Source organism: Protopterus annectens, chromosome 7.part1, assembly GCF_019279795.1.
Source record: "Protopterus annectens isolate FY-2018-M chromosome 7.part1, PAN1.0, whole genome shotgun sequence".
Lineage (NCBI taxonomy): Eukaryota > Metazoa > Chordata > Ceratodontiformes > Protopteridae > Protopterus > Protopterus annectens.
In genome coordinates, this window is record NC_056740.1 from 303,377,979 (window position 1) to 303,397,662 (window position 19,684).

A 19,684-nucleotide genomic window follows, 5' to 3' on the forward strand; every position below is an offset into this window, starting at 1 on the left:
AAGTTATCTTTCTCTCATTATCTCTCTATTTGTAGAGAGATTTCCTCTCCTGGTTACTAAATTCTTAAATTTAGTTAAGCCCCCCCCGGCTTTCCAGTGTCTACTGCTTCCCGCCCTTTTTTCTTTAGGGTAGTCCCAAAAAAAAAAAAAAAAAAAAAACTTCCTCTCTGTCCCTTCCTTTTTCATGGGGTTAGTTTATTTACAGCTAGTGCTTACATGTGTGTGCTTATGTTTAACATGGCTGAAAAACCCTCTGGGTTTAAAAGATGCTCCTCATGTGGTTGGACAATGCCATTTTCTGACTCGCACGAGGAGTGTCTGTATTTCTTGGGGTTGGCACACCCTGGAGGTTAAATGCGACATCTGTGCCGCATTCAACCCCAGGGCCCTTGTGGAGTGCCACAATAAGCTTTTATTGAATGGCTTGGCTCAGGGTGGTCCTCTGCCCATGGACTCCCCTTCCAAGCCCTCTCAGGAGCTGAAGAAGAGGCCTCCTCCTCCCTTGGGGGGGGTCCTCTTTTTCTTTTCCTAAGAAGCCGAAGCTCTCAGATCACAGATCCCCAGATCTGACTCCAGCCTCTTCAGCTTCAGATCCAACATCTGCCATTCCATGAGCCTCAGATCCAAGGCCTCGGCAGAGGCCTTCAGATCAGAGTCAGTATAAGCTGTCCCCGGATCCAACCATTTTGTTGTTCCATCCGGCACGCCATCCATAGCTTCGGATTCAGCTAGGCTTTCAGTTCCAACAGCACTGTTGGATCCCAATGTGACTGAAAGTTCCCCTTCTTGGTCCAACAGGAATTTGGAGCTGACTCATTGGAGCAGATCCCCTTCTCAGGACCATAGGACTGTGGGATCCAAGATTGGATCCCCAGCAAGATCTGGCCACTCGTCAGCTTCGTCCAGATCCCCCAGAAGTCTTCTTCCCTCAGGTATGGATAAGATAATGAATTTCATTAAGGCCCAGATTGAGGTGGGTATGCTGCCATCCCCTGCCCATGTGGCTAGAGGACCCTCCCCATCTGCAGGACTCCATTCCTCTCTTCCAATCCAACAGGTTTTGGAATGTCAGGACCAGGGGATTTCTAGTGAGAGGCCGATGGTGTCAGGCATTCCCCCATTCTCAACACCATCAGGGCCCCTGACTGTCTCTGTTCCGTTGCCCTTGGGTATGGGTTCGGGTCTGGATTTTTTTGGACCATTCCCTTCTCCTGGGGGCTTTGGCCCTGGACAGCTTGGGGCCAGTATCGTCAGGGGCTTTGCTGTGTCAGGGTACCTTCTCCCTTCCCAAGTGGCCCCGACCACTGGGGAGGAGGGGAGCTTTGTACAGCCCATCAGCCTTCCGCGTGGTAGATGATTTTCTCCAGTCTGGTAGTTACCTCTCCTACTTCTCTAGGTCTTCCCCAACCCCTCTCAGGTTTGGGTGCTGAGGCCTCATCATCCATCCTGGATCAGCCCTCCTGCAAGCACCTTCAGACGGGCACTGCCTCACTTGTGGTACCTGTCTCTTCTGAGTCTTCCCCTGAGCCTACTGTGGAGAACCCCCTCAGAAAAGAATGTGTAAGAGGCGGCGCTTGGACTCCCCCAGAGAGTCCCCTGCCGAGAACATGGATTATGAAGAGGGAAATAGTTCCCCCAGACTTCTGCCAGAGGATGTTTCCTTTAGGGACATCCTCGAACTTCTCAAGCAGAGAGGCAGATGGTCTTCTCCAAACCCATCTTTGGAGGAGTCTATGTTCCTGAAGGCCTTCGGGACAGTTCCATCTTATACCTGGGTTTCCCCTGTGCTGACAAGCTTGTGGACCTTATTTCCAGTAGGGCTTGGAAGGAGGGGACAGATTCCTCAGTTCTCCCAAGGCTGGGTCTTTTTGGAGCAAAGGTGTCCCCGTCGATGCAATCCTGTTGGCTGATGCTACTAAGAAGGAGCTAGCTAAGCAAAGCTCCTCAGTCCATCCCTTGAACAGGGAGTTCTGGGCAATTGACCATTTCTGAAAGTGTGTGTTTGCCTCAGTTACTTTTGGTCTGAGAGCAATTAATTAACTTAACACATTTTACCTGGCTTCAGATGGATTTGGTTTCGGTGCTTACCATTTCCCTGTTAGAGTTGTTGCTTCCGGAGAGCCTCAAATTAGTCTCTCTGAGACTGTCCACTCTAACCTTCTTGGCTAATGCTTCGATGAGGTTGATCTCCAATACTGTGGAGGCCACCTCTTGAGCAGCAGGCTCCAGCATTGCTGTCTGACAGCATGCCTGGTTTTGCCTTTGTGGGTTTACGGAACCCTTTAAGACATCTTTCACTAATACCCCCTTTGACAGCTTCACCTTGTTTGGACCATCTGTTAAGGAAACCTTAATCTGCAGTGAGCAGGAAGGCAAGACTCTTTCTACTGTAGGGATCAAGTTTTCTACTCTCCAGTGCTCCTTTTCTAAGACAGAGTGGCAGTAAGAAACTTTGGTTCCAGAGGACTCGGTCTTCCTTTCAGGATGCTCCCCAGGAATCCTCTTCTGCAGGGTGGGGTAAGGGATTTAATGGCAGACGCCACCCCAGGGGCAGAGGGGGTCTGCAGAACCAGGGTTCCTGGGAACCCTTCTTGGAGAAGCCCTTCCAGTGCTCCTGAGATGCTGCCTGACTGTTCTGCCTTGGAGGCAGTCGAGGGTCGACTCTCCCTTTACCCACTAGACTGGACAAGTCTCACCTCTGATCAGTGGGTGCTAAAAATTATTTCCAGGGGTTACTCCATTCTCTTCTCCCAGCCCTCTCCAATTTGGAAATTTCTCCCAGACGTACCACCCTCGCCAAAGAGAGTTGGCCTATCATGAGGTGCAAGACCTTCAAAAAAGAGACATTCAAGAGGTCCCAACAGGACAACGAGGGTCTGGAACGTACTCTCGCTTGTTTTTGGTGCCAAAGATCGGGGACCTGCATCCGATTCTGGACCTCAACAAGCTAAATCTGTCTGTCAGGAAGTCCAAGTTCCAGATGGTCACTGTACATTCCATCCTGCCTTCCGCAAGGACAATCGGATGTGCTCAGTGGATCTCAAGGACATGTAGTATCACATAAAGTCTGACAAGCACTCCAGGAGACATGTTTTCGGTTAAGGGCCAGTCATTACCAGTTCAGAGCCCTACCATTTGGACTCACCACCCCCCCCCCCCCCAACCAGGTCTTAACCAAATGTATGGCAGTGATGGCAGCTCATCTCCAGCTGCAAGGTTTGTAGGTTTTTCTGTACGTGGATGATTGGCTCCTCATGGCTCTCATGAGGCATCGACTATCACTGGCCACCAGGCATGTCCTCAGCTTTTTCCAGCATTTAGGCATCACAAGTGAATCTTCCCAAGTCCAGTCTCATTCCGAGCCAAAACCTGGAGTTCATGTAGGTCCAGCTGGGCACTGTATTGGAGACTGTAGCATTGCCTCCCCTCAGGGTCCAGTGTATTTGAGATCAGGTCTTTCTTTTGCTTTATCTAGGATGCCCGTCAGTTCACTTGATTCTCCAAGAGTTAGGTTCGTTGGCAGCTGCCATTCAGTTGGTACCTCTCGCCAGGTATCTCATGCGAGTTCTCCAGTGGACTCTGGCAGTCCAGTGGTCCATTCTGTCTCAGCCCATGTCCATGCCAATAAAATTGACTCAGGTGCACAGGAATCATCTTGCTTGGTGGCTTCAGTCTCAGGACCTATTTCTAGGCAGGCTATTTTGTCTTCCCCCGCCCAAGGACACAGTGACCATGGATGCCTCTGTGTTGGGATGGGGCCATTTCCAGGGCAGGAAGGTTCAAGGTACCTGGTTCCCTGCAGAGTCCAAATTGCACATAAACATCCTGGAGATGAGAGCAGTCCTTTTAGGAGTGCCTCCCTCTGGGGAACTATAGCATTTCTGATGGACAACATGGCAGTTGTCTGGTATATCAACAAGTAAGGAGGCACATGATCTTATCCTCTGTGCAGAGAGGCCATGAGTGTGTGGGGAATGGGTGGTGTCTTCCAGGCACTTTCTTGCAACTCATATGCCTACTTCCCTACTCAGAGGTGATCTCTGCCTAACATACAAAGGTATGTCAAACCCAGAGCTGTTGGACATGCTCCACTTAAAGAAGTCCCAATCCCTCCGAGCTACACGCTGTAGGGACCTAAACCTTGTCACCACAATATACAGAACATGCCGGAGGGATAGATTCCTGTCCCAGAGACTTCCCATACTCTGGAATAATCTACCTATCTATATCAAACAAAGCTCCTCATTAGTACTCTTCAAGAAAAATCTTGATGATTGGATGGGAAATAGGAAATTCACCCCGGGGATGACTTCTGTGGCTCTGCTCGACAGTGGCACAGGAAAATAATTTTCTTGGGTGGCAAAAGCTAGGGTACCTTTTTGGCTGGGCTTGTATAGGCATTAAGCCTCTGTTCATGATCTTCCATAAGGACGCAGTGTCTCTTAGAACAAATCCTTCCTTCCTAAAGTGGCATCAAAAGCTAATCTCAATCAGTCGAGTCATCTTCCGGTCTTCTTCCCTAATTACGTTAATAAAGGAGAATATATCTTGCATTCTTTAGATGTCCACAGACAATTGCTTTTTTATCTAAAAAGTTCATGATCTTCCACAAGGGCACAGTGTCTCTTCCACAAGGGCACAGTGTCTGTTAGAACAAATCCTTCCTTCCTTCCTAAAGTGGCATCAAAAGCTAATCTCAATCAGTCAAGTCATCTTCCGGTCGTCTTCCCTAATTACGTTAATAAAGGAGAACATATCTTGCATTGTTTAGATGTCCACAGACAATTGCTTTTTTTATCTAAAAAGGACTGAGGAGTTTAGAAAGTCGGACCAACTCTTTGTGGCCTTCTCTCAATACAGAAAGGGCCAGGCAATTCCCAAAGTGACTGTTTCCAGGTGGATTGCTAATTATGTCTCCTCCATGTATGCTAGTAGGCATTTAGAATTATCCAGACTCATTAAGGCCCTTTCTGCTAAGTCTGTTGCTACGTCATAGGCCTTTTTGGCTAGACTTTCCCTTGATGAAATTTATGCTGCTGTGACTTGGTCTAATCCTCATATTTTTATTTTGCACTACAAATTGGACTTAGTGTCTAGGAACAGGGCTTCCTTTGGTTCCTCTGTGCTTTGGCATATTCTTCCTTGAGGCCACCCAGGATACATAGTAGCTGGGGACTCTGACCCTTCTGTGATGAATAATGACATGGATAGCATCAGATAAAGAGTGATATACTTACCATAACTTGGCATCAGTGCTGTCCAGTGTCATTATTCATCACATTCTTGCCATCCTTCCCCCTTTCTTCTGGGGGTTCTGGCGAGGCTGCATTGGCTTATATTGGGTGAGAAAATTTTTGGCCTTCTATTGCAGTTGTTTCTGCATTTCTACTAATTTACCAAACTCGATCTGCAGGTTAAAAGGTAGCAAGGGATTATGGGAAGGGGAGGAGCTTGAGCTCTGGATCTGTCTGAGAAGTTGTCGGCTCAGATCTGAGCTTGGATCCAAGATCCATCTGTGATGAATAATAACACTGTATAGCACAGTTGCCAAATTATGGCAAGTACATAACTCTTTTTCATTCCAATAACTGATTTCAAACAACTTCCAATGTATATACTTAGAATGCTGTAACTGTGTGATTACTAAGCCATTCAGTGAATCATGTCTTCTTTGGTTCATAGGTTATAGGTGATTACTAGGCTAATGACACATGAGCCTTTACAAGTCTAGCCATTAGTAGCAGGATAATGGGTTGGGGTGGTATCCGGTAGTCGGTTTTTGGGTATTTGAGCCATGAGACATTTTACAGACTGCCTCTGTCCGTAAGGGACATAGGCAGTATCCCAGGAGTGAATTTACAGTTCCCCATCAGTTTATCCAAATTCGTTTTGAAGAGAGTAAGGGACACGCTTTGTTTTACGAAGGTGGGAAATTTATTCCATAGACAAGGTAGCTTTTGGGATACAAATCTGTCTCTCCAGCAAGTTCTGTAAAAGTCACAAGTAAGGTTCATATCCATGGAACGCATTACTCTTGTATAATTTTTTTTTCCATCTGGGTCGGAGCAGAGAATGGCTTGTAGGTCAGGCATAAGTCCCCTCTCACTAAACAATATGAGATGGAGTAAATGGTCAGGACCTTTAGTTGGTCTGCTTAAGACATGTGTCCTAACACTTTGTATTTTTTCAGTGAGAAACTTCTGGGGCTGCTGCAGTTGGTGTAATTGTCTGGTAAAGTACATGCAGAAGGGAATATTGTACTGGATTATGGGCCTGACGAGGATAAGTACAATGGCACTACCACTTATTTTAATCGTGATGCCATGCCTTTACCTATACTTTGAATCACATAGAAGGATTTCCTCACTTCTGTAGCTACCTGGTGATCAATGTTTAGGTTACTGTCTATCTGTGTTCCTATGTCCCTCACCAATGGCTGTATCAGTATTATATATGTGGAAGATCTTGTAGTAGTAGTAGTAGTAGTAGTAGTAGTAGTATTAGTAGTAGTACAAGTAGTACTAAGAGCTTTTCTGGCATGAGAGACCACTTGCTATGATGCAGAATTGTGAGTAGTTGAATCTATTGCTTATTTATTCTTGTCTACTAAATGACAGACTTGAAGACATATGTAGTTTGATATATTTATAACAGCACTGAGAATGCATTTACATTGTAATAGTTTCTTTCTGCCCTTGAACAGCTCACATTAAAGGACTTTATTCTTTCATCCATGGCACATCTTTGTTGCTGTGGCTTCTTTTCTGCACTCAGACTGACTTACACAACTAGGCTAGAGTGTTTGTAGCCCCTAACAACTGGTTTCCACATGCACAAGCGTAAGAGTTAAACTTCACTATACCAGGAAGGTGGGAAGGAGCAACTCTGGGAATAGTAGAAGAAACCTAAAATTACTGCTTAAGTTCATATGTATTTGCTAGACTATTGATCTCTGGGGACCTTAAGAAGCCTTACCTTCCCATGATAGTTTGTAGGCCTTGTACATCAGATGTTGACTCTTCTGTTTGTCAACTGTTGGGTATATCCGATATGATAAGATGTCAGCTCGGCACTTAAGATAAGACTCTTGGCACCAAGGCTTAAGCTCCTCTTCTTCCCATAATGTAACTCCACTCCACTAACCATCAGATCTTGTTTGCTGCTTTCTAAGACTGACATTGTCTGCAGGCTCAGCACTTTTGTTACAGTGTCTTTTTTCTGCAGAGAAGTGATTTTTGGCTTATTAGCTTTGTTTTCTTTTGTGGGTAGTGTATCCTTGTAGTCTTTTTAGTACTTGTTTCTCTGTTTAGAGAGTTGAGGATAGTTTACTTTGACAGTGTCCTAGTTAGTGCCTTCCCACCAGTTTCTTGTCCTCCCTCACTCTTCTAAGATTCTTTGGACTTGTACAAAAATTTTTTAAAAGTTTGAAGGGTGATCTTGTCTGTCTTTTTGGTTAATTTTGTGACTTAGGCCTTTTCTGTGTGAAGTGTTGTCTTGTTCACTGGTTGTCTAGTATTGCTGGCTTAGATGTTCAACATTCTTGCTGTCTCAGTGGCATTTTAGGTTATCTTCCAAGGTTACCGAATACTGGCTATTTTTCAAAATCTCAGACTCCCCACCTTGTCTCTTCCTGTAACAGCTGATTGGCTGAGCATATCCTAAGGGAAGCCTTCAGCCATCACAAGAAGTGAGTGTTGAGCCTTTTTCTGTCATCCAAAGAAGAAAGTCTCCTGACTCTTGCCAGGATCCAGTGTTGATTTTTATGACTCACTGCTCATGATAAGCCCCATTTGAAGACCCCCTGCCTCTCATTTTATTATTAGATTTGTTCTTTTTTTTCTGTGTTTAAAATATTAAAATAAGTATTTTTAAATATATATCTAATGTTGTTAATCTTCATTCATTCCTTACTGATGAGTTATCGGTACTGTCCTCGGAACCGAGTCGGCACCGTACCAAGCTTACGTCAGCCAAAAAACTCTCGAGCTAAGATTACCCATAGTGCTTCTCTCCCCAATACCTCAGTTCTCGTTTGCCGCGTACTTGTGAGAACGTGTCAAGTCATTTGCTCTCAGCTAAATGTTTCTTCTTGATTAAAACCTTCTCTGTTTTTTGATATTTTCTACTGTTTTTCTTTAAAAACTCTTTGAATATATATATATATATATATATATATATGTATATACATACATATATATATATATATATATATATATATATATATATATATAGTGCCTCCCTTTTATTTCCTTTACCGATTTCGGTATTCTTTATCTTACCATCATTGGTAATTCCCGACCTTTATCCTCTGTGGTAATTCTTGGGGATACCATTGTTGGTAACTTCCTTTCTTGGTAATCTTTGGTTCTTTGTTGGTAGTGGAAGATCTTTGTTACTGTTTGTGTAAATTTAACTTTACTTGTTGTGATGGCGTGTTTACAAAGATGGTTTATCTTGTTGTCAGCGGCATTATGTTTGATAAAGGCACTTCAGGTTTTAAGGCCTCCGACCAGTGTGACCATAAAATGCCAAATTCAGATTTGCATGGTTCTTCTGTATACTGTTTGGGAGTGCCCCATCTGTCTACTCAATCTCCTTGTAAGATTTGTGTTGCTTTCAGTACCCGCACCCTCAATGAGAAACTTAAGTTAATTTTGAAGGGGTTGCTTAAAACTTGTTTTTCGGAGGCTCTTTCTGCATCGGAGGGTTCACCCCCTCCCAGAAAGGAATCCAAGAAGAGGAGCCATTCTGTTCCCTCTTCTCTGAGAGATCCTGACTCTAAAAGCTCAGATCCTAGACCTAAACTTTTGAAAGTGGTTGCAGTTGCCTCGGCACCAGGGCTCAAAACCCTGTCTTTGGTGCCGACTGCAGAACAGAAATTGGATATGACTTCAGAATTGGCTACTTCTCCCTCGGCACTAACTACTTCTTCGGTGCTGACCATGGAACCAAAATCAGACCTGACTCAAATGGTACCGTACTCTTTTGCACCATTACGTACGGTACCAACCACTACTGTGCCAACTGAGATTCTCCCTTTGGCGCAGACAATAGTTTTTCCAACACCAGTCACTCCCCCCCCCCTCCTACTCCACATTCACCTGGTCCATTGACCACGGTGTCGAAGGGAGACCCCACACCTCATTCCTCTTCAAAACATTTTCATTTTATTTTATTTATTTTATTTTACATTTGTTGACCGGGATAGTCTGACTGGATATATGTCCATTTTCAGTGGAGGCCCGGGGAGAAAAGCTCCAACAATGAAACAATTTACAAAGAGTACAAATAAGATAACTACAGTTCATTTAGACATATGACAAGACATTTTTATAATCAGTACATGTCTAGAGTACTATTACAGTACTATAGTAGAAGTAATTGGGGAAAGTAATTAAAAATGTATACAATTTCTAAGCTAAAGGCTAATCAAATATAATCATTTTTTTTTTTTTTTTTTTAAGGTATCAATTACTATGAGGTTTATAGAACCTTGGTGAGTGTGCAAGTTCAACAGCTAATATTAGTGAATATCTGAGCATGTGAAATTCAGTGTTGTAGCTAGAAAGTCACAAAGGCATAGTGAGGGAAGAAATAGTCAGTCTGGCTTTGCACATGGGCATAGCCAATATGCTTTGAGGAAGATTCTTAGTTGCTTCTTGAAGAGTGGGGTTGAGGCAAGGGCTGTTAGTTCGGTAGGAAGTGCATTCCAGGAGTTACCAGTAGAGTTTGAGAACAAGCTATCTGCAGATTTATTGTTGGTCTTAAAGGTAGCTACTAGTAGCTTATTAGCTGATCAAAGGGATGTCAGATTTTTATAAGGGCTGATGATGTAGGAGAGAATAGGAGTGTCCATGGGATGATACAAGATCTTGTGAATAATAGTAAGTTGCTGGAAATGAATTTGGTTTTGCAATTCCAGCCAGCCTAGTGAGCTAGGATTTTGGCAGTGATGGGTTTGGAAAGGGGCACCAGTGGCAAATCTAGCTATGTTATTATAGGATGTTGCTAACTGTTTAAGATTGTTTATGGATAGGTTTGTATAAATTGGGGATGCATATAGGAGGGTGGAGATTAAGTGAGTTTGGGCAGTGGCAGTCCTAGCTGAAGGTGTGAGAAAGGGTTTAAGTCTATAAAGGAAGCCTATTTTTTAGTAACTGATTTAATGGTTAGATTAATATGTGTCCAAGCAACGAAAAATACTCACAGGAAGAGCAGCGTTCCAAAAATAAAGTCAAGTAAAACAAAATCAGATATGGAACGCTGTGGCTTGAGAATGAAACCAAAAGTTCAGTAATTCACTAAGCAATATTCACTCGAACATCAAAATATATTTGACAGATACTCCAGCTTAATATTAAGCAGAACGTTCTTTAATCAGTGAGCGCTTTCACCCCAATAGGGCTTCATCAGACTGTACAGAGAACAAACAAATAGCACAGTCTTATATACCCAAACATAATTAATCAATTAAAATGTTAATTGAATATAATGAATGATGTTTCAACAACTGATATAACACAATATGAATGTAAAACATGTAGTACATGCATAAAATACAACCAATAGCTGATATCATAACATTATTTCTATATATGTATGTACTTAAAAACCTAATTTAAATAAATACACATTTCTCTATCTAAATCAATGTATCAACCTGTAATTAATAAATAGGTCACTAGATGGTGCTAAACATAGCAGCAACACATTACAATCACATTCAACAAGTTTCTAAAAATCTCATATATAAAATCTATAAAATCTATTAATTCATTGCAAAATGTATATCTAATATATCAAAAATATACAATATATAAAACATAACATCTTAAAAATCCTGGCATCCTAAAAACAAAAACTATAATAATTAATTTAACTATTATAAAGCCCTAAGTCTCCTTTTCTTCAGGAAAGGGTGAAGGCTAACCTTATCATTTAGCCCTGGTGGAACATCAGCTTTCCACCTTATGATCCACCTAGTCTCGTTCTCCAAAGTTAAATTTTCTATGTCACCACCTCTAGGATTACAATCAATGGTCTGAATTACTAGAGGTGGTGACATAGAAAATTTAACTTTGGAGAACGAGACTAGGTGGATCATAAGGTGGAAAGCTGATGTTCCACCAGGGCTAAATGATAAGGTTAGCCTTCACCCTTTCCTGAAGAAAAGGAGACTTAGGGCTTTATAATAGTTAAATTAATTATTATAGTTTTGTTTTAGGATGCCAGGATTTAAGATGTTATGTTTTATATATTATATTTTGATATATTAGATATACATTTTGCAATGAATTAATAGATTTTATAGATTTTATATATGAGATTTTAGAAACTTGTTGAATGTGTAATGTGTTGCTGCTATGTTTAGCACCATCTAGTGACCTATTTATTAATTACAGGTTGATACATTGATTTAGATAGAAATGTATTTATTTAAATTAGGTTTTTACATACATATATAGAAATAATGTTATGATATCAGCTATTGGTTGTATTTTATGCATGTACTACATGTTTTACATTCATATTGTGTTATATCAGTTGTTGAAACATCATTCATTATATTCAATTAACATTTTAATTGATTAATTATGTTTGGGTATATAAGACTGTGCTATTTGTTTGTTCTCTGTACAGTCTGATGAAGCCCTATTGGGGTGAAAGCGCTCACTGATTAAAGAACGTTCTGCTTAATATTAAGCTGGAGTATCTGTCAAATATATTTTGATGTTCGAGTGAATATTGCTTAGTGAATTACTGAACTTTTGGTTTCATTCTCAAGCCACAGCGTTCCATATCTGATTTTGTTTTAGATTAATATGTGTCTCAAAGTTTAGATAATGATCAATTGTTACCCCTAAGAGTTTGGTGGTTGTATCAGGAGTTATTACAGTGCCATTATTAGATGTAACTGTGATGGGGATAACAGAAGACTTCTGAGTGGGAGAGAACAGTAGCAATTTAGTTTTTTTGGGGTTGAGGAGGAGGTGACATTGATGGAACCAGTTTTCAACTAAAGTAAGTAGAATATGGGTACTAGATTGAAGTTTGGCCGGAGTGGAGGCTGAACAAACTAAGGTCGAATCATCGGCATATTGTATGCAGGTGGTTGTTGGAAGAGAGGAACTCAGATCATTAATGTCATTAATGTAAATGGTGAAACGGAGGGGTCCTGAAATAGAGCCTTGTGGGACTCTGAGAGTGATAGGGAGCAGTGTAGATAGTTTGTTATCCCAGAGGACTGCTTGTTGTCTATTGCCTAGATAGGACTTAAACCAGTCAACTGTGTGGGTATCTAGAGAAAGGGATTTGGGTGTATCTACCAGTAGTTGATGATTAACTACGTCAAATGCTTTGGAGAGGTCAATAAAGAGGGCTGAGGACAGTAATCTGTTGTTCCGATTTTTATTAATACAGTCAGAAAAGGATAGAAGAGCAGTTGTAGTACTGTGGAAAGGTCTAAATCCATGCTGGCAGTCCACTAGAAGGTGATTTTGGAGGAGGTGATCCAATAGCTGATGGTGAATACATCTTTCCATAATTTTAGCTGTTGGGGCGAGTAGGGCAATGGGGCGGTAGTTAGAGAGTTCATAAGAATTATCCCCCTTATGCAGTGGGATAATATGAGATTTTCCTGAGTGATGGGATGGAGCTTTCTGTTATGGTTCTGTTAATTAAGATGGACACAGGGTAGGCAAGCACTCCAGCTCCCATTTGCAGGAATTCATCTGGGAGGAGGTCTGCTGATGGGGTGCATGGTTTCAGTTTAAGAAGAAGGGTGTGTATGAGACATGTTGGGACAGTCGGAAATTGAAATACTTGGGGTAGGATAGTTGACATGGCTGAGTTAGTGTTGGTAACAGGTGGTAAGGAATTAGCTAAAGACTGAACAGTTTCTGAAAAAAATGTGTTAAAGGAATCAGCAGTTTGATCGTATGAGTTATGTGTCAGATTAGAGAGGGTAGGAGTTTTGGATTGTCCAGGATGTAGTAGTCTATTTATTCCTGACCAACATTTTTGTGGGTTTTGATATTGGGTTTGTTGGAATTTCAGATAATAGTTTTTTTTGTTGAGGAATATTGACTTTTTTGTGGCATTCCTTAGCTGTCTAAAGTTTGAATGATCAGTAGGGTCTTTAGTACTTAACCATGTGTTCCAAATTCTCTTTCTAAGTCTCATTTTTACCTTGTCGCATTGGAGAGCCAATGAGCAGGTTTGTTCCTAATTTTGATGGAAAGTGAGGGGTCATGGTGCTCTAGGATTTTTAGGAATGAATTGTTAAAATACAAGACTGCCTCACTGAGAGGTAGATATTTTAGGGGTGACCAATTGCAAGCTTTAAGCTCTGCTTAAAAGTTGACTATGTTCAGGTTCTTTTTATTCTGGGTGGTTTTAAAGTTAGGTTGAGAGAGAATATTGTTTTTTGTTGTCTAGTTATCAAGGTAAAAGAGTGGTCACTGATATCTGGAAGTATGTATGTTTTATAAGATTGGGGATTGTTATTGACTAGAATCCAGTCTAAGGTAGTTTGTTGCTGGGTTTATGGGTTCTGGTAGGGTGGGTAATAGTTTTATAAAAGCCATAAAGATTTATGTGAGATGTAGGTTCATCAGAAGTAAAAGAGTTCCAGTCAATATTAAAGTCTCCAAGGAGAATGGTTTCTTGTGGGAAGGATGAGGAAAGCCAATTGAGGATGTTTTCAAGAGTAATTATCTTATTGCCTGGGGGGATGTACAAGCAAATAATATATAAGGATTTATTAGCATTAATTTGGAGCTTAGATATTAAGATTTCAGCGTTACTAGGTGAGGGAGGAAGAGTGTTAATACAGGTTACCTGCAGTTCAGATTTAAATAATATTGCTACTCCACCACCCTTTTTATAAGGACGGTCAAGTCTGAGGATGTTATAGCCTGGGGATAATATCATTGTCCTTAGTAGCTGGTTTAAGCCAGGTTTCTGTGAGGCAAAGGATGTCAAAAGAATGTCGGTCAAGTAGGGCATGAAGTTGGGTAATTTTGTTATTTAAACTACGAATGTTGAGGTGGGCAATGTGAAGTGAGTTAGTGGAGGAAGTTGGGGTGGGAGAAATAGAGGCACAGGAAGAGTGGGAATCAGGGAAGGGATTTTTAGGCCCTGGGTTAGGGTGAATGTCACCATGGAGTAGTAGGTATTGTTGGGATTCTCTAAAAGTTTTGCTAGTTTATTTAAAATAGGGTCAATTTTTTTAGTTTGGTGATACTTTATATGGGCTAATCTGTGAAAGTAGGTAGGCTAAAGAGGCTGTTATGTTACTATGGGTTTGAGAGGCTGAGGGATAGAAATTATATGTTTGTTTTAAGGGGCATTGAAAATTAGAAGAGCTTAGGGATTCATAGCCGGTGAGACTATGGGATAGAAGTAGAGTTGATAGAATTATAGTGAAAAGGAGGAAATTAGAGTGGTTTAGTACACTGGGGGTTAACATAATGAGAGGATAAGGAATGTACAGAACAAGGAGACAAGGTGTCAATAACGGATAGCTAAGAGGTGTATTTATAGAGTGAGGAAATAATATATAGTGGGCTAGTAAGAAGGTGAGAGGAAATTAATTTGAGATTAAGTTAGTAATGGGATGAGTTCAGCTATAGGTTAAAATGGGGTGGGGTGTGGCTTATAGTAGTATAAGGTTAAGAGCAGTGGGAGTGGGTGGGAATTGGGGGTAGGGTAGGGGAGCGGAATGAGCCCGCAGGGTGAATGGAGCGGGCTGGAGCAGTAAGGTAAGTTCAGCAAAAAACAATCAGCTGTTCTGGTTTGGCAAAACACAGAGGTAACTAAAGTGGAGACAGGGGAGCAGAGTATCTTATAGCATACTTTTAGTTAAATGTAGCTTCTATAGAAAAGCAAGCGTGCAGTTTTTGCATGTAATGTGAGGGTTAAGAATTATAGTGAGATACTAAAATAAACATGGGTATAGGACCAGTGGGATCATTAGTCTTATGGCTAAAGTAATCTGTTGGTAAAGACTGCATGCATGTATTGTTCCCACAGTTTCCATTTTTTTCTGTATAATTTACTCCTATCCTTTTCTGAACATCCCAGTTACTGTTCTTTTTTCTGTGTTGTAATATTCACTACTTCAAATGTAGTTGGTTTAGATTTTGTTATCCAGTTTCTGGTAATTACTTTTTTGGCAGCCACCAGAATTGCATTATATCTAGGCCGTTCACATCCTGTATCCCAGCTCAAAAATAATTTCCTTAGTTACACTAATTCCTCACCCAGTGTTCCTGACAGAGTACTCTGTATGGAATTTTTAAAGTCTGTCAACTCATTACACTCCCAAAACATATGATCTGATGTTATCCTTTTTATTCTTCCTAAATGTGTGGGTTACAGATCCGACCTTGGATCTGGCTCGGCCACATTCTACAGACTTTGGATCCAACTCTCGAACTCCTCCCTATACGCACAATGCCCTAGTCCATCCCCAATACCTCGGATCTCGTTTGCTGCCATCTCACACAGCGTGGATCCTCTCTCCCAGTATTTTTCAGATATCTAGGTAGCCATAAGTGTATTTTTCTTTTTTAAAATCTCTCTCTCGTATATATATTTAAAACATTTCCTCCCTCTAAGTTTTTGGGCTTTCTTCTAGTCAGTTTAATTACTTTAGAAAAGTAATTTTCTTGGTCTATATTACATTATCAAATGGTCAAGTAGTCAAACACGTAATAGTCGACCCCTAATAATCGAACCACCACAATGTCGACCGGTTCAATGGAGATCTCCGTACAGTGCGGAAATGGAAGTTTTCCATTGTCTGCATTGTAGTGCGATCTCAGAGTTGGTATATTTAAGTAGTGGGGGGTGTGGGGGGGGTGCAGGTGGGTTTGCCCCCCCTGGGTAGAGCGTTTAAATGGTTTGTTTGGGTGGGTTTTTCTTTTTTTATTTTCCATTCGATATTGTGGCGGTTAGATTATTATGGGTTGACTATTATGTGTTTGACTATTTGACCATTCGATCATGTAATATAGACCCATTTTTTTAAGTACCATTTCTTTACTCTTTCTTGGATCTTTCCTTACCCTTTTTTTTTACCAGGGAATCCTTTACTTTTACTTAGTTTTTTTGGTTTGTTTTTAACTATTTATTTGCTCCTTTCCTGTTTGATTTTCTGTAACTTGCAGATCTTATCATGACTGAAAAATCTACAGAGTTTAAAAAATGCACTTCCTGTGGGCATAAAATTCCAAATTCAGATGCCCACAGGGAGTGTGTTTATTGTTTAGAAGCAGCACATCTGGGTACAAATTGTACAATTTGTGCAGGGTTTAACTCCAGGGCTATTGCTGATAGGTGAAACAAGCTAGTCCTCAAAGGGCCCCCTTCCTCCTCTTCTTCTTCTTCCACCAGGGCTCAAACCTCTAGCAGATCTTGTAAGGCACGATCAGAGCACAGGAAAGATCCCCATCTAAGTCTTCGAAGACTACTTCATCCTTGGAGCTGCCACAACAAATACGGAGGTCTTCGGATCCAAAAAAGAAATCTACAGATCCTGAAACTTTAGATCCGATAGTCATTTTGTGTACCCCTCCTGCTGATACCCATGGATCTGAAACCATTGTATCTGATCTCTGGTATTTCTCAGATGCCAAGGACTCATTCACCAGAATTTGTCATAGATCCTGTATCTCCTCAACTCCACTCCTCTCCAATGCAAACTCAGAGGAATTACTCTAGACCTCAGTCTACCACCTCGTCTCTCTGAAGCAGAAGTGGATAATATAATGAGAAAGTTCCTCAGAGCTCAGATCTAGATAGGAGTTATACCGTCTCTGTCGCCATCAGATCTGTGAGCCTTCCATCCACCTCCCATAGGATTGTATCTCCTTCTCCAATTCATTCTTCAGTTTCAGAGCCATAGGATCCAAGAGTGCTGGTGTCTTCTTTGACCCCGACTGTCTCCTTTACTATATCTGCTTCTGTTTCCTCTGATCAGGTTGAGTCCTGGAGCAGAAGTGTCAGCATCACATCTGTGAGGCCAGATTCAACTCCGATGTTGTTTGAGCCTTCCTTACTCCTTAGAGCCTCTGCTCTAGATAGCTCTGGTCTGGATCCCTTCTTGAGACATGGATCTGGTCAGAGTTGTGACTTGCCTGTATTGGAGGTCTTGGCTGTAGTGTGGCTGGCCATGACTTCCCTAGGTCTGTCAGCCTTCAGTGTTGTGGAGAGGGTGTTCTCTCTTGACATTCAAGAGATCCAGTCTCTCATATGTCCTCGGATCCTACACCCTTTCCCCTTTTGGGTCCAAGCTCTGATCCCATCAGACCTACTCCACAGGGACAGCCAGTATCAAGATGTATTCAGACAGTCCATGTAGAGAAACCACCCCTCTTGTCGGACAATTCTACAGTGTGTCCCACTAAGGAGGTCACTGTAAGAGAACATGCAAATGGAGGCACATACATTCCCCTCTGGAATCCCTCAGTGAAGATACTGATTTTGACAAAGGTGAAGGGTCCCCCACATCACCACCTGATGACATCTCCTTTGGAAGCATTTTGGAAGTCCTTAAACAAAAAGCCGATTGATCCTCAGACAACCCTTCTCATGAGGAGTCAGTATTCCTAGAAGCTTTCAGCTCTGGCCCATTTACATCTTGGATGACTCTTAGTCGTTGAGCTTATCGATCTAGTCTCTCACCAGGCATGGAAGGAACCAGATTCTGTTGAACCAGTCCCAAGTCTACCAGACAAAATTTTAGCCCCTCCAAAAGATAGACCACATTGGAGCAAATGAGTGCCTGTTGATGAAATGGTTGTGATGGCAGTCACCAAGAAGCAGCTAGCAGAACAGAGGTCCTCCGTCCTGTCCCCCATAATAGAGAGTCCAGGGCACTGGACAGATTTGGAAAACTCGTATTTGCATTAGTGACCTTTGCCTTGAGGTACCTGAACTGTTTGGCGCATTACAAGACTGCAGAGGGATTTATCTAAGGAACTCTGAGTCCATGTCTTCAGAGGATTACAAAAGATCATCCTCGCAGCTGGTCACTCTTTTATCTATATTGATTGTGTCATTGAGGCTAATTTTGCATCCAGCAGAAGGTACCTCACGGGCAGCTGGTTCAGGCATTGCTATACGGAGACATGCCTGGATGTGATTATGTGACTTTGAGGAGCTATTCAAGTCTTCTTTCACCAGTGCTCTCTTTGATGGAACTTCCTTGTTTAGCTCTTCGGTGACAGAAATGCTTTCCCGCAATGAACAGGAAGGAAAGACCCTGTCTGCCATAGGGATTTGCATTTCTACCCCTCAACGATCCTTCTCAGAGTCAAAGAGGAAGCAAGAAAATGTGGCTACATAAATCCCCAGGATCTTTCAAGGATTCACACAGAGACGACTCCCTCAGAGGCAGAGGAGGGAGTTTGAATGGGAGACTCTGTGCTAGTGGCAGAGGAAGCCTGCAAAATCATTACTTCTGATATTCTTTTCCAGATAGACCCTTTCAGGACCCCTGAAGGGCTGTCCAACTGCTTGCCTCTGGAGGCAGTCGGGGGACATTTGTCCTTGCACCGAGATGCCTGGGCTGCTATAACAAAAGATTCTTGGGTGCTAAACGTAATATCCAGAGGTTACTTTATACCATTTTTCCAAGCACCCTCTCCCAGAAGAAACAAGCTTCCAGACATTCCACCCACTCAGAAAGAAGCTGCAGCTGAAGAAATTCAGAAGCTGTTGGACAAAAGAGCCATCCAGGAGATCTTACCAGACCAGAGAGGGTTTGGAACTTACTCAAGGTTCTTTTTAGTGCCAAAATGTCAAGGGACCTGAGACCAGTTTTGGATCTAAGCAATCTGAGCCAATATGTGAGGAAGTAGTTCCGAATGGTCACTCTTCAGTCCATTCTACCTTTTTTAAACAAGGATGATTGGATGTTCTCAGTCGATCTTCAGGATGTCTACTATCACATCAAAATGGACACATGCTTCAGAAGACACATGCACTTTCGTGGTAGCAGCTTACTTGAACTGAAGGGATTCCGGGTGTTTCCATACTTAGATGATTGGCTCCTAACTGCTCCAACCAAGCGGCTTCTAGAACAGTTCAGGGTCTGTTTGCTCAAAATTTGCCAGTCTATAGGCATTACAGTCAACATTTCCAAATCAAATCTATTACCAGTAAAGAACCTGGAGTTCATTGGCACTCATTTGAACAAAGTAAGTCAGATTGCTTCTACACCCCCGCATCATGTGGCCACATTTCCTAGGTTCAGCAACTCCTCTCTCATCCTGTTTCTCCAGCCAGATTGGTTCTACAGGCTATATGGTGTTAGTCTGTTTAGCACGCTACTATATGTGTGTTCTGCAATGGACTTTAGCTGTTGTGTGATCTGTTCTTTGACAGCCTCTTTCCTACCCAGTCAGATTCATTCAGGTGTGCAGAAACCATCTTCAATGGTGGATCCAGTTGGATGACACTGTCATTGGTTACCCCTTTGCTCTGTCTTCCCCCAGTAGCCATAGTGACCACAGACCTCCCAAATGGGGTGAGGGGGAATTTCTTGGGAAGGATGATCCAAGGCACATGGTCCCCCCAAGAGACCAATTTGCATATCAGTGTCCTAAAGATGAGAACAGTCCTCCTAGTGTTTAAAGGCATTTCAGTATGTTCTACATCTGGGGACCATAGTGATTCA

General features: G+C 42.1%; 1 protein-coding gene across 1 annotated transcript in view; it reads left to right on the forward strand.

Moving 5' to 3' along the window:
• The window catches only part of LAMB2 (laminin subunit beta 2), a 3,750,789-nt gene that overhangs the window by 1,584,747 nt on the left and 2,146,358 nt on the right, over positions 1 to 19,684 (forward strand). The gene's annotated exons all lie outside the window — the stretch shown is intronic.